General features: G+C 42.8%; 1 protein-coding gene across 1 annotated transcript in view; it reads right to left on the minus strand.

Moving 5' to 3' along the window:
• Positions 1-7,662, minus strand: part of FAM126A (family with sequence similarity 126 member A) — a 44,174-nt gene extending 36,512 nt beyond the window's left edge. The window contains exons 1-2 of the mRNA XM_015853686.2: positions 7,443-7,662; positions 5,290-5,443 (exon numbers count right to left, since the gene is read on the minus strand). The gene's annotated coding sequence lies outside the window, so the exon portion shown is untranslated. The remainder of the gene's footprint in view (positions 1-5,289; positions 5,444-7,442) is intronic.
• Between the last annotated feature and the right edge of the window lie 5,859 nt (positions 7,663-13,521).

Below are 13,521 nucleotides of genomic sequence, written 5' to 3' on the forward strand. Positions count from 1 at the left end.
ACAAAACGCTAAAAGCCTGAAAAATACCTATTTAGTAGTTATGTTGCAGGCCTAGGAAGAAAAAGCAGAGATCCCAAAATCCCCTTTAGAAAGGAAATAAAAGAAAAACCAACAACACTTTCTGCAGAACACAAATTCTGCGACTTTTATTTTGGGAAACAACTGACTGACGGATTATTTTGACAGTGTCAGACGTTCAAGCTTTGACTTACAGTTTTCTTCTCAATATTTGAGCTTTAACCACAAATAAAATATTTGGATCGCTTTTTCCTGCAAACAGAAATGAAACAGAAATGAAATCCATGTTTTGACAGCAAACTGCTGTGACAAAGCTCTACACCAGATCTTCTGGGAAAGAGGAAAACTCATTAACATCTGTTTGATTCAAACACTGAAGATCTCAGTCCCCAACTTCTCATACTATCGCAAAACCTTCCAAAGAAAAATGCTCAAGAAAGTCCTCTATAAACATTGCACTGATCAGTTGGCTGAATACAATCATTTTCAGTGCTCTCAACCGTACAGTCCAGTCTTGGGATGGTCCTGTGATGGACCAGGAGATGGACTTGATGATTCTTATGGACCCTTTCCAACCTTTAGGATGTTCTGATCCTATGATTTTTTTAATACACAACATCCCCTGATAAGCTTTAAGAAGCTGCTACCACCATTCAGTAACTAAAAAGATTGCCATTGCAGCAAGGCAAAGTTCAACAGAAATACAGGAACCAAATTCTAGTGAAGATAAATAATGAACGAGCTATTCTTACTGCAGAAGAACAAGGAAGCCCATTACTTCCTCCTCACACTTTTCTGAGAACACATTGCATCAGGCTTGCCACAAGCACCAGGCAGAGACTGAAATTACGTACATAGGTTTGTAACTACAATCACTGTGAAGATTAATTGCCCGAGGGGACTGGCATAGATCTTGCACCAGGGCCCATCCATACTGGAGCTGTAGAAACCAGCTCTCAAGATAAGGGAAAGGAAGAGAAAAAAATGCATGGAGTTACTCTCCAAGAACATATAAGCAGCTCCACAACACTACAGTGGAGCCAGAAAGGGCTGTATTTGAGAGGGAAAGCTGAAAGAAAGGGGGCAGACACCCAGTGCACACATACACACCCCATAACCCTACCTATAAGCAGGGCTGCCAGCCACCAGGCTTTTATGCAACATCCCTGCACTGGTATTAGCAGCTCAATTAAAGTATCACAGCTATTCTAATTATCACAGCTGAGCTAGATTTCCTCTTCCCAACCACAACTGTTTGTGGTGCCTGTGTGGGGTTCATTCTCGCTGTGTAAATAAGGAGCAGGGAGAACTGGTGGAGGTGCTGTGAAAGGAAAGGGAGAAAGATAAGGGGGAAAAAATTATCCAAGGTAGTTTAAGGATTCTTGTGCTTTTGTGATTGTTCAGATATTTGCTAACTGATACTTGTACAGAAAATTCCCCTCTCAAACCATGCATGCTTGAGCATGTTGACAGTATAGTGAACATGCACACGCATTGCCTTGCTGCCTGCCTATAGAAAGAAGAACAGCTGGATTCCTGAGGGCTGTCAGCTGTGTTCTCTTCTTGGGAGATGCTGATGGTCAGATATGAGTCATAAGCCACTGCTCCTAGGGAGTGAGCCCAGCCATGTTCTACCGACTGTCTGCCCCTGGGACCAGGCTAGAATAGGGCTGCCCTGATGGTGCTCAGTGTACATGAGGGTTAAGTTCACTGCTGCCTCCTCAGCATACTGATTGGTAACATATCACAGGGCTAAACTGCAGCAAAGGAGGCAGAAGGTAGCTGTGGGGAAGTCCTGCCCCAGCTCTGCAGACAGCACTGCAGCTGGAGCAGACTGTGGGAAGAAAACATGGAATTACCATCAGCTTTCAAGAACAGTTCAGGTGTAGCTGATCCCGCTTTAAGGCAGGTGCAGAGAGCTGAATGATGGCTCTTTGTGATCTTTGGGGCTTTTATCAGCAACGCTTCTTCTCTCTGAGTAACGGGTTACAGACTGAATATTTAAAGACTTGAGTGAGACTCCAAGTGCCAAATTACAGTGCTGTGGAATGCCTTTAGACTGGGATAGCTGCTAAAGGGAATGTACATATTCTTAAATAGGAGTGTGCCTGTAACAAAGAAGTCACGTACATGAAACAAAATGCAAACCAGACGTGAGGTAATGACTTCTGTTATGTTTTCTGACTTCTGCTTTTAAAGTTAATGCCTACATCATCCCGGTCCTTACAATGTTACTGTGCTAGCTTAGGGATTTTTTAATTATTTTATTTTTACTGTTTTATTAATTCTGGTAATAAAAAACCCAAAGTTTCATGAGGACAAGGACCTGCTATTTTTTTTTTCCCAGCTCCATACTACGTTGTCAGTGCCCAAACTGCTTTCTTTTCCCTCCATTTATCTTTATGGAAACTTTTGGGGCTTTTCTGCCATTTTAAGAGGTGGTTTCACTTACTCAAACAGTTAGACCAGGTTTCTGTTCTTGCTTGGACAAGAGTATCAGCTGTTTATTTTGACTAAATACTTCATTTTCCTCGCAGCAGAGAGCCTTTCTACTTAGTCAAGGAGAAAATTTCTACCACTTCTTATCTTTTTTTTAAGAAAGTGAAGAATAAAAAATCTTTCCAATGAGGCTTTCTTTCCACTTAGTGTGGGAGGGCACAAATTTGGTCTAATCATTTAGCCATTTTTCCCAGAACAAATAATGCTGATCACAGAGGAGGAGAAGCATAATCTCCAGTTAATCAGGCCATTAATGCCCTGCTTGCTTGCTATGCACTTCCTCAAAGCCTGACATCTTAAATAAGAAAAAAAAACTTATTATTTGTAGGGCTATTATCTAGAGAAAAAAGAACATTCAAATTATGGGCTTGGTATTTGATATAGCTGCACCCTGTTGATATTTAGAAGGTTGCATTTCAGCCCAGCAGCCTTCCTGCTTCACATGGCTCAGCCTGTGTCCTATTTTATCTGAAGGCATCATACCATAATATCACTCTGTCACAAAGAATATGAGTGTAGCACTGTCTGAATTTAGAAAGGGATCACACACATTACCAAACTGTTGGGGCTTCCAAGAGGGAAAAAGGTGCCCTTTTTCTACGCCAGGACGTCCTGATCTTAGGTGCTATTGCCTGAGAAAATCAGTCCAGCATTTGACAATAGCTAAACATGTTTTCAATATGTTTTTCTAATTCTTTTCTCTATGCATGTGTCCTAGCCCTACAGCCCTTGTGCATGTCACCTGCCTCTTGCCTTTCTAGGGGACTTGCTCTCTGTTTGACAGATTAAAATTATAGCCAGTTATACTGTAGGGTTGTGGATTTACTCACCACTAAATAACCATAGTAGGACACATCACTCACTCAAGAAGCAGTGAATCTTAGAATGAATGGGATGCCCTGCAGGTCAGGGGCTGACAGGTGTGAAGATTCACTGGTGGTAGAAATGAAGTAGGAGGATTTTGGTTTTCCTCTGGGGTAATTACTTTCAAGGAGGATGTAGGGGAAAAAAAAAAAAAGAAAAGAAAAAAAAGAAATATATATATATAAAAGAGTAAGTGTGTGATGGCTTTGAGGAAGAGATGCCAAAAGAAAGAAGTCATATAACTGCTGCAAAAAAAACCCACACCCAAGCAGCTGACAAACTGAGTACTGCGCAAGCACTTCTGCACATATACTTCTGTATTTGTGACCTTCCAAGTGTATAACACCACTGCCACACACCACAGCCCTGTGACCTGGCTGATGACTGTGTTTAGATGGTCGCCATGCATTATAAAAGTGAAATGCTCTCTCTAAATGTGAACTACTTAGAGAACTATCATCTTAACAGAAACAAAGTCTACTGAAGTAAAGCTTTTCTCCTCCCCTGTCACAGGACATCTCATCACCAGCATCTCCAGTAATATTTTCCATTGTCGTGATGACATCTACTGGAGGGATGAGGCTGAACACAGATTTGTCTGTCCGGGAGGGTGTTGAAATATATGGAAAACAATATGAGAATGTCATTGTTCTGGCTACCCTAAATTGTACCTCAAGAAAAACATGATTAAAAAACAAAACAAAAACAATGAGAGGAAATGATTCAAACCTTGTCTGTGATTTGTGAATAAAACTGACTCAGCCAGATATTTTAAATGCTCAGATGAAAAGGAAATAAACTTGTTAAATACCACCTGAAAGATAAAAACAAACACTAATCGTAGAAGGATATGTCAGTGTGGCACTCTGAAACACAGGTTTGTCAAAACAGATGAGATATTAGCGATTTGTTATGTAAGACAGTGTTTAAATGAAGTGTTTAATTTTCTCCACAATAAAACTACTGTACATTTACATTAAAGAAAATTGTATTCTTGCTACAGCTTCACTTCATATTTGCAAATGCAAATGTATAGTTACAATGCTTGAAAATAAGAATTAAGACTGAATGCTTTCTAAAGTCCCACATGCAACTTCTTTGGTTGGTAGGGAGCTTCTGCAATTTGTTCAAATGGAAGTGGAGTAGCCAAGTGTGCAAGATGCTTTCTAAAAAAAAAAAAAAAAAATCTGAATGGGAGGACATTCGCTTTCCTTTAAAGCTGTTCATTGGTGTGAGACCACAGCCTCACTTTGGCATCTTATCCCAGCACCTACAAGGGGCAGGGCACATGCTGTATCAATCTATTGTCCTTTTCTTCACACTGCTCAGCCCTTGTTTATGGAGAAGAGTGGAGGATGACGTTGTAGTGCCTGAGATAGAGAGGCAGCATTTGGCTGCTACTGAGTTTGTTTCTGGAAGGATTTCCTGGGAAAGAAGTGAACATGCTGGGCTAGATTATGCCAGGAAACCTAACAATATAAACTTTCAGCTCAACATTGCACAAACCCAGACTTACCAGAAAACCCAAAAAGAGGCTTTAATTCAACAAAATGAGGTTGTTTGTCTCCGGAACCTCCCTTTCCTTCTAGCGTAGAAATAGCAACTATAACAGAGTCATGCAGACGAGTAGGTGTCCAGGAACTTATGAATTCTTCAGAAAATCCACACAAAGTCAGGACATTTTCCCATAAGAAGGAAATTCATTGGAATAATAAAGAGAGATGAGGATAGAAGAACATGAAGGAATCATTGCAACTGGTATCAATGATGAAAGGAATGAGAGCACTGGGGCAGTCCAGAATGGGGATTGCTGGGAGCTCAGAGGGTGAAGCCCTGTGACTCAGGCTCAGCAACAGGCAAAGGTACACTCAGGGACCCAAACTGCAAAATTAGTCTCTGGTGACTTACCGGCAGTGAAGAAGCAGTGCCTATGGCTGTTAGCACAGAGAGGAAGAGCACTGCATGTTGCATGTGCTGAGCTGTTGAACCGTCTGTGAACTGGCAAGCCTGACATGCCCTCTGCCAAACCTCTTGAGCACGCCTGTCCTGGATTTCAAGCTGCCTAGAAATAAAAAAGGACTGGCAAAGTAATCTGGCAGCAGATGGCTGCTGCTAAAAGAAGCCATCTACAATGGTATTAGGGTTGGCACGCCAGAAACGTGCTGTTAGCGCTTGGCAGCCTGGAGTGTGCTGAAAGGTAGGAGCCACACAACTGAAAGGGAGCACCACTCCCACAGTGATGATGTACCGCTGTTCAAAAGTAATGTTCAAAAGGATCTTACAAAAGACTTCTTCAAACAACTTCACTCCAGCAACAATTAAGTTAAATTACAATTTTAGGAAACATGAATGCCTTTACAGGACATTTCCCAACTCGCTGGAGTACAAGAGCTATCAGTGCACATCTCACTGCATAAAACACTACCCTTAGGAAGATTAAACGTGTCATAAAGACAGAGAAAGCTAAAGTCACAGATATGGAGCAGGAAAGAGAGTAGAAAGGAAAGAAAAAACTCCAAATTTATTTTGAAAGAAAAAGTGGCTTCTTAGCATTGCTATACCTGAAGAATGCCTCTCACCAGCCTCAGTAGGTTTCTTCCCACATCCAAAGCCTCTAGCTGAATTTTGTTTCTCTGTGTGCTGAAACATGATTCTTCTGCTTTCAGTCTGGGCCCTGTCTTCACTTTCCAGACTATTAATTATGACTTCCCCAGTCTTTCATACACAACTATCTCTGTTTTCCCCAGTGTCAATGACAGTGCCAAAGAATGGCCAATTTAAATGTTAACATTTACTTGCATATGAAATCCTTCAGATAAACCGTATCTCTAAAACACTGAAACTGTCCAAACATACAGTAGTTGGGCTTGCCATCCTCCTGATCTAGGAGGATTGGATTTATTTTAATCCCTTCTGCAACCTCCCTCCTCTTGCCTCTATCAGTTTGTCCCATGCTCATGATAAGCAATCTTCCCCTTCCACCTCTTCTCAAAGGTTTTATAAGTGTTTTGACTCCTTTTGATCATCAAGTTCTGAAGGTTGTTTCTCCTTGGAGACTGCTTGTAAGGTCCCTGAGGCTGCTGCCTTTGTGCATTATCTCTCACTTGAGCCTGGCTGACCTTGTGTGGGAACCAACTGTGTGCTCATTGTCTGCCCTTCCCATAGCCCCAGTATAAGCCAGAGACATCCAGAATTCAGCCTGCACACAACTTATTTTCTCTCCATGATTCAGATATTTACCTTTCATCGAACTGTTGCATCCCAGTGCTAAGCGTATTATTACATCTCTTCATTTTCATCAGTTGCCCACTGTGACCATCCCAAACCAGCCATCATTGACACTGCTCAGGTCACAGAACAGCCTAAATGCCATCGTGGCTGTGGAAAAATCAATTCTGCTTTGCACATGTCAGCCTGTCTACCTTAGTCATGTGTTAATACTTCATCTTATAACTTAAAGGAAGACTAAGACTGAATATTCTTATTCTATCTGAATTTCTTACTTATACAAATGCCAGTACAACCACATCTACAGCAGACAAAACCGTTTAGAAGTAATTTCTTGTGCCAAAACTCAGACAACTTGCCCATTGTAATTCAGGTACATCAGCTGGTGCAAAAGCTGTTAGAGATATTTGCCTTCCTTCAAGCCCTACAGGAATGGAGATTTCCATTTACAGTTTCCTTTCTTAACAGAACATTAAAAAAAAAATAAAAAATCCCTTGTGATCTTCAGTGTCTGTTCTTAAGCTTGACCTTCTGCAGGGCTGGCTCTCCACTTCACATGGATCCCTGTAACTCAAGGTCTATGTCAATGAGACTGATGTTTTTAGAAACTCTGCAAGACCAAGCCAGAGGAGATCCATCCCGCAGGATTAAGGTAGTTAGAACAGTCCCTTTGAGCATCACAACCATGCCTTTTGCTGGCCATGTAGGTCCTGAGCCTCCCTGTTATGCTTCACAGTTCCTTCATAGTGAGATGTCATGTTTCTCAGGCCCTTGAGTTCCAAAGCCTCATTTCACCTGTAAAGAGTTTCATTTCCAGGATGTAGTAGGCTTACCTGCTTCACAATGTAGAGAGCTGTAAGCATCACTTGCACAGCACTGCAGTACCACAGCCACTTGACAGCATGAGCCAGGGCTGCACAGAACATGGAAAATCCACCCAGCTTGAGAAAACTTCGGGAGAATGTCAGATGGATTGAGCACAATTGTTCCTCTGAAATTCATCCAAAATACCACCCTGGGCTGGACTTGCTGTTCTACTGAGTGGTTACATCTCTGCTGACGTCAGTGGACTTGCAGCTGTTCACAACAACATGAATTTGGCCTTGGATCTGACAATCATATGGTTTGTGGGCAGGAGGGGGGTGGCAAGAATTATTTCAGTAGTTCAGATAAAAGTGGTTTGGAGACTGTCACAGCCCCCCTGCTGCCTGACGGAAAGCAGGGACTGCCCCATTATATCTATGCAGCTGTATCTGCTACTAGGGAAATACCAATGCATTGCCATGACTGACAAAGTAAGACACCAAAGTGTGTCTGACCTTCAGGTATTTATAAATTCATTATTAATTTGATTGGATTTTGGATTATTTCCTGAAGTGGCAATAACACATGCTGTAGAAAGCAGCAGTACTGTTCCCAGCATCCTTGCAACATGCACTCGCTTAACATTACCCAGGCTTGTGTCCAGATGGATCAGTGTATCTCATGCGCCCCGCAGCCTGCTCTCTGTCACCTCCTCTGCCACCTCTTCAGTTAGCATCAGTTTTACTGAGTGTATGCCAAGGTCTACCTCTGATACAGCCCAGCTGCACAATCTTGGCTCCCACTTTGAAAGGATCACAAGGTTGTAGCCAAAAGCTGAGAAGGTCCAGTCAAAGTAAGGGAAAGTAAAATTACTGAGGTGTTGCAGGGATGGGATGGGTTGAATGGAGGTAGCTGAGAGCCCCAAGAGGGGTTAAGAGGAAAAAAAGGCATAAAATATTAAAGACTGGGAACAGGGAGTTACTGCTGTTACTGGAAGGCTCAGTAGAAGACAGCAGCTCCATGATCTTGGCGATCAGAAAGCACAGAAAGCAGCAGAGTCCAGCCCAGCCTTCCTGCTTGGTGCTGCACGGACTCTTTGGTGCCTTCTGAAGGATGTAAGCATGTGAACTCTGGTAGCTTGTTAGATCCTGGCTATTGTGTGAGTGTATTAGCCAATAAATTGTTGCTTTATTTTTTTAAACTGTGTTTGTCCTGACAGCATGCAGACAATTTAGATATGGTTAAATGCACTGAAACCCAAAAGGGCCAGTCTTTCTCAGACAGTATATTTTACGTTCAGACATTTAAGCATGAGGTGTTTAATAAGGCATAAAAGTTATACAAGTTTTAAATGATCACAGGCTCGTGCTTCTTTTCTTAACATAATCCAGAACAAACTATCATTGAAATGGCATTTTAATCTTCATGTAATGTTATTCTAACTTTTAACAACAACAAGTCAACACTAATTCTTACTGTCATTAAAGAAACAGATCGCTTCTAAGGCCATTGAGCAATTATGTAAGTAACATAATAGTGTTTATAATTGGATATTTTAGCTGAATGTACATGACTTTGTTTCAAAGGAGGTGCCTCAACTGCACATCTCTTGAGGATGACTCATATATTGTTTCCTTGAAGGCATCCCATTCCAGGCAGCATTTGGATTGGAAAAATGTGACTTGTTTAAAAATGTATATATAGAACTATAAGCACGTGGACTGCTGGGGTGCAGAGGCTATAAGTTCCCTTAACTGACGGGAGAACACAACATCACCATGAAGGCAGTTCTGCTATTTCTGAGTGTGCTGCCACAAGAAAAAAAAGCCCAAACATTGAAATTGTTGCCCTATAAGGGGTTTTCCCCACAGACGGCTGAGCCAGTCTTTTTTGTCTGTTTTGTTTCGTTGTTGAACAAGAACTAAACTCTTGTCTTATTGTCAGTAACATTATCTAGCAAACTGGCAAAATGCTTTCCAAATTACAGTGTTTCTGATTCATTTTTAACTTAGTCCTTGCTGGACACTGAAAAATACACATATCTCAAGGCTGTTCTTCATTTATCCCAGACCTGTTCATTTTTGCGATATAGCTGTGAGTTACAATCTTTATCATGTTATGGCAGAAGAGAAGCCAGGACAAGCCACAGCACTGACACTCACAAGAGGCACAAACTTGAAGCGCAAGACGAGCTTATCACCACATCAGCTTTGACACCTTACTGAAAGCATTAAGGAGATCAAATAATACTTGTTTCCTTGCACTCAGGCACAGGGCCATCGCCAACAGGAGATACCAGGGTAGGATTCTCTTCTCTTCCAGGTTTCTACCAGGAGTTCTGTTCTAAGGAGAAGATTGCATCTGAGGGCTCCAGTTGCAGACAGCAACGCCAGCTCCTAAATCCTGCTGCTGCAAACACAGCCCTGCTGTGCTCTGCTGCCCTATTGACATACTATTACAGCCTGCACTAGGATAGTTACTGAACTGGCTCAAATACACATACAAATGTGATTCTATGATTTTTTTTTCCCTGGGAAATGGGCAGGAATTGTAGGCAGTCTAAATATTTATTATTCTTCAGAGTGGAAAAGCTAAATTGAAGGCCTGGAATTAGTTCCAAACATTAACAAAATACAAGAGATGTATTCAGTGTAGGACAGATGTTAATGACCAACTAAATTACTTTCTGCAATGTGTCCTGTAGCAGAAATAACCTCATCTCACCCACGGGATGGGGGCAGGATGAGCCAGACAGGGATCTGGAGTTCTCTGCTTTTCTTCTTCTAGTGTTTGTTTTGCCCATTCCAAAAGGAGATTATTTTCAGAATATTTACAACCATTTGTCATAATCACCTCCTTCGGCTGGCTCTGACAATAAGCTATTCCACGATGAGTTAGAATGGAAGTGCTGACGAAGGAACGATGACAAATTGACTAAAGGTACTTCCCACCCGTGCTGCCAGGGCAAAGCTGCGTTTGGTCATTAACCCATCTTGTCCCAAACCTCACTGCTAGGATACACATGAGTTGTGCTACAACAGAGCAAACAAACAGCATGAAATTCAGTGAGGGAGTGCATTGCTTGGTAAGTGTCCTTGCCTGGGTTATCATGCAACAAAAATTAAACAGTAAACACAGCTGTTACACGGAGGAAAAAAATCATCTGATGAGGCTTCACTTGTTAATTATTTTGTGGTCCAGGGTGTTCCGACTTTAATCTTTGATGAAAAAAGGAAGCAAACTCACATCATGAACCAGCAAATAACAAATAAACCAATTTTAGACTCTTTTATCCTTGCCTTGAACTCTCTAATTCAACTGACATCTACCAGAAGAGAAAATCTGGAATAGCAGGGGGCATTGTAAGCCACAGTTCATAGAGCTGTAAGCCTGCCCTCCATTAACACCGAAGGCACAAGTCTTAATCATGATGGGGGAAAAACAGGGAAAATGTTGTTAAGAAAAAGGAAATAAAGCCATGTGAAAGGGGCACTTGGACTTGAGAAAACAGCACTGAGAAAGCCTTGATCCAGCACAGTAAAACAACTCTCCAAGCCAAGAAAGCAGAAGGACCTCTAATAAATTGTTCAGGAAGGGGCACCCTGGAAATACTTCAAACCCAAGGAAATCATTCAGACAGAGTTCAGACCACACTTTGGCACAGCTCAGAAGGGCTCACAAAGGGGGGACAAGGAGGCTTTACACAGAACAGACCACTGGCAGCCAGCAGGAGAATTCTCCAATGGAGACCAGTAACACTTAAAAATGTACCAGTTCAAAGCCAAAGTGCTGACTTCAGCAAGTCTAAGTTGTCCCAGTATTCCTGACAATACAAGGAAACAAGCATTATTTGATCTCCTTAATGCTTTCAGTGAGGTGTCCCAGCTAATGTGGTGATAAACTCATCTTGTGCTTAAAGTTTGTGTCCCTTGGGAGTGTCAGTGCTGTGGCTTGTTCTGGCTTCTCTTCTGCCATAACACAGTTAAGATTTTTACATGCAGGTATATTGCAAAAATGAACAGGTCTGGGATAAATGAAGAACAGCCTTGAGGTATGTGTATTTTTCAATGTCCAGCAAGGACTAAGTTAAAAATGAATCAGAAACACTATAATTTGGAAAGCATTTTGCCACTTTGCTAGTTAATGTAACTGAGACCCATACATAGTGCTTTGCAAAGAGGCAAACCTGCTGATAATCCCTATTTTAACACCAATCCCAGCCAAGCATCTATTTTCATCTTTGATGTCATACTCTCAGTCATCCAGTTGTGTCTGATGGGAGTGCTTGTCATTGATCTTTTTGTTCTCTGCTGAGACATGTTGGCTCGTATTTCTCTAATCCACAGAATTTGAACTGATCACAAACTCGAGAGGAGAACTGGCTTTAAAAGCACTGACTGTTAAATATGTAATCAGAGCCTCACCTGGGCAATCTTTCTTTCTTTCCAAACGTGCCAGCTCTGCTTCAGTCCAAATATGCTGAACTAAGCCTGTTGCCATTCCCTAGAGCCATGATTTTCTGTTTGACCTCAGTGCTTCATCGGAACTGTCAGCGCTATGCACAGCAGCACCAAACACATCCATCAGTCATTCACACCAGCACAAGCAGAGGGCACACAACCTGCCACAAAAGCCAACCCAGGGCATTTGAATCTTTCACTACAGGGCTGCCAAGAACAGTACTGTAAAACTGCTAAGCACTGCTGTAACATCAAATCTTTTGGAGAGGATCACTCTGCTTTCAAAGGAAAATGGCCTGGCACAGGAAGGACTTCTCTCCCTGCATTCCAGCCTCAGTGAGATGAGAGCTCCCTCATGAGCCTCTGTTTCATGGCAAAATCTGGACTGTACCAGAGACATTACCAAAGTTCAGCACAACCCCCTCCTGCCCTCTTATTTTGCCCCAAGGACCCACAGCTCTCCTAACCTTCTTCCTCCCAAACATGCACCTTGCCTACAAGAGGCAGAAGCTCTGCAGACAGACAATGGGGAAGCTGCAAAAGTGTGGTCTCATCTGAACACGGGAGTGACTTGAGGAGAAGGGTGAGCAGAGCCAGGCTCCAGAGATCAAGACACAAAGCTAGAATGACAGGTCTATCAATAGCATGGCAGTAGTTCCCATAATGGGTGCATGTCATGGTGATGTCACAGAATCACAGAATGACCCGGGTTGGAAGGGACCTCAAGGATCATGTAGTCCCAACCCCCCTGCCTGGCAGGGCCACCAAACACACACATTTACTAGATCAGGTTGCCCAGGGCCCCGTCCAACCTGGTCTTGAACACCTCCAAGGACGGGGCATCCACAACCTCACTGGGCAGCCTGTTCCAGGGCCTAACCACTCTCCTAGTGAAGAACTTCCCCCTAACATGCAACCTAAATCTTCCCACTTTAACTTAAAACCATTTCCCCTTGTCCTGCTATTGTCAGCCCTTTCGAAGAGCTTACTCCCCTCCTGGGAGTAAGTTCCCTTCAGGTATTGAAAGGCTGCAACCTTCTCTTCTCCAGGCTGAACAAGCCCAACTCCCTCAGTCTGTCCTCATAGGGGAGGTGCTCCAGCCCTCTGATCATCTTTGTGGCCCTCCTCTGGACCCTTTCCAAAATCTCCATGTCTTTTTTGTACTGAGGGCTCCACACCTGGACACAGTACTCCAGATGGGGCCTCACAAGAGCCGAGTAGAGAGGGACAATCACCTCCCTATCCCTGCTGACCACCCCTCTCCTGATGGAGCCCAGGATCCCATTTGCTTTCCAGGCTGCCAGAGCGCACTGCTGGCTCATGTTGAGTCTTTGGTCCATCAGGACCCTCAGGTCCTTCTCTGCCGAGCTGCAATGTCATGAGCATTTAGATTCAGAAGTTTTATTCCAGTCTTGCTTTGTGAATCGCAAAAGACAAGGGACAACATATACCATTTACAGTCCTGTGTAAGAAGTTATTAACATTAGCGTGACAAAAGGGGAATTAATCTGACCACAGTGCCAACAGCAGAACAGAGCTCTGCAGCAAATACCCTGAGATTTGGTCTCATCATAGCCAAGAGCCGGACATGATTGGTACACAGTGTCCTCCTGAGACCATACTGCAGAGGCAGGCCTGGCTAACCTTT

The sequence above is a fragment of the Coturnix japonica genome, chromosome 2 (genome assembly GCF_001577835.2).
Source record: "Coturnix japonica isolate 7356 chromosome 2, Coturnix japonica 2.1, whole genome shotgun sequence".
Lineage (NCBI taxonomy): Eukaryota > Metazoa > Chordata > Aves > Galliformes > Phasianidae > Coturnix > Coturnix japonica.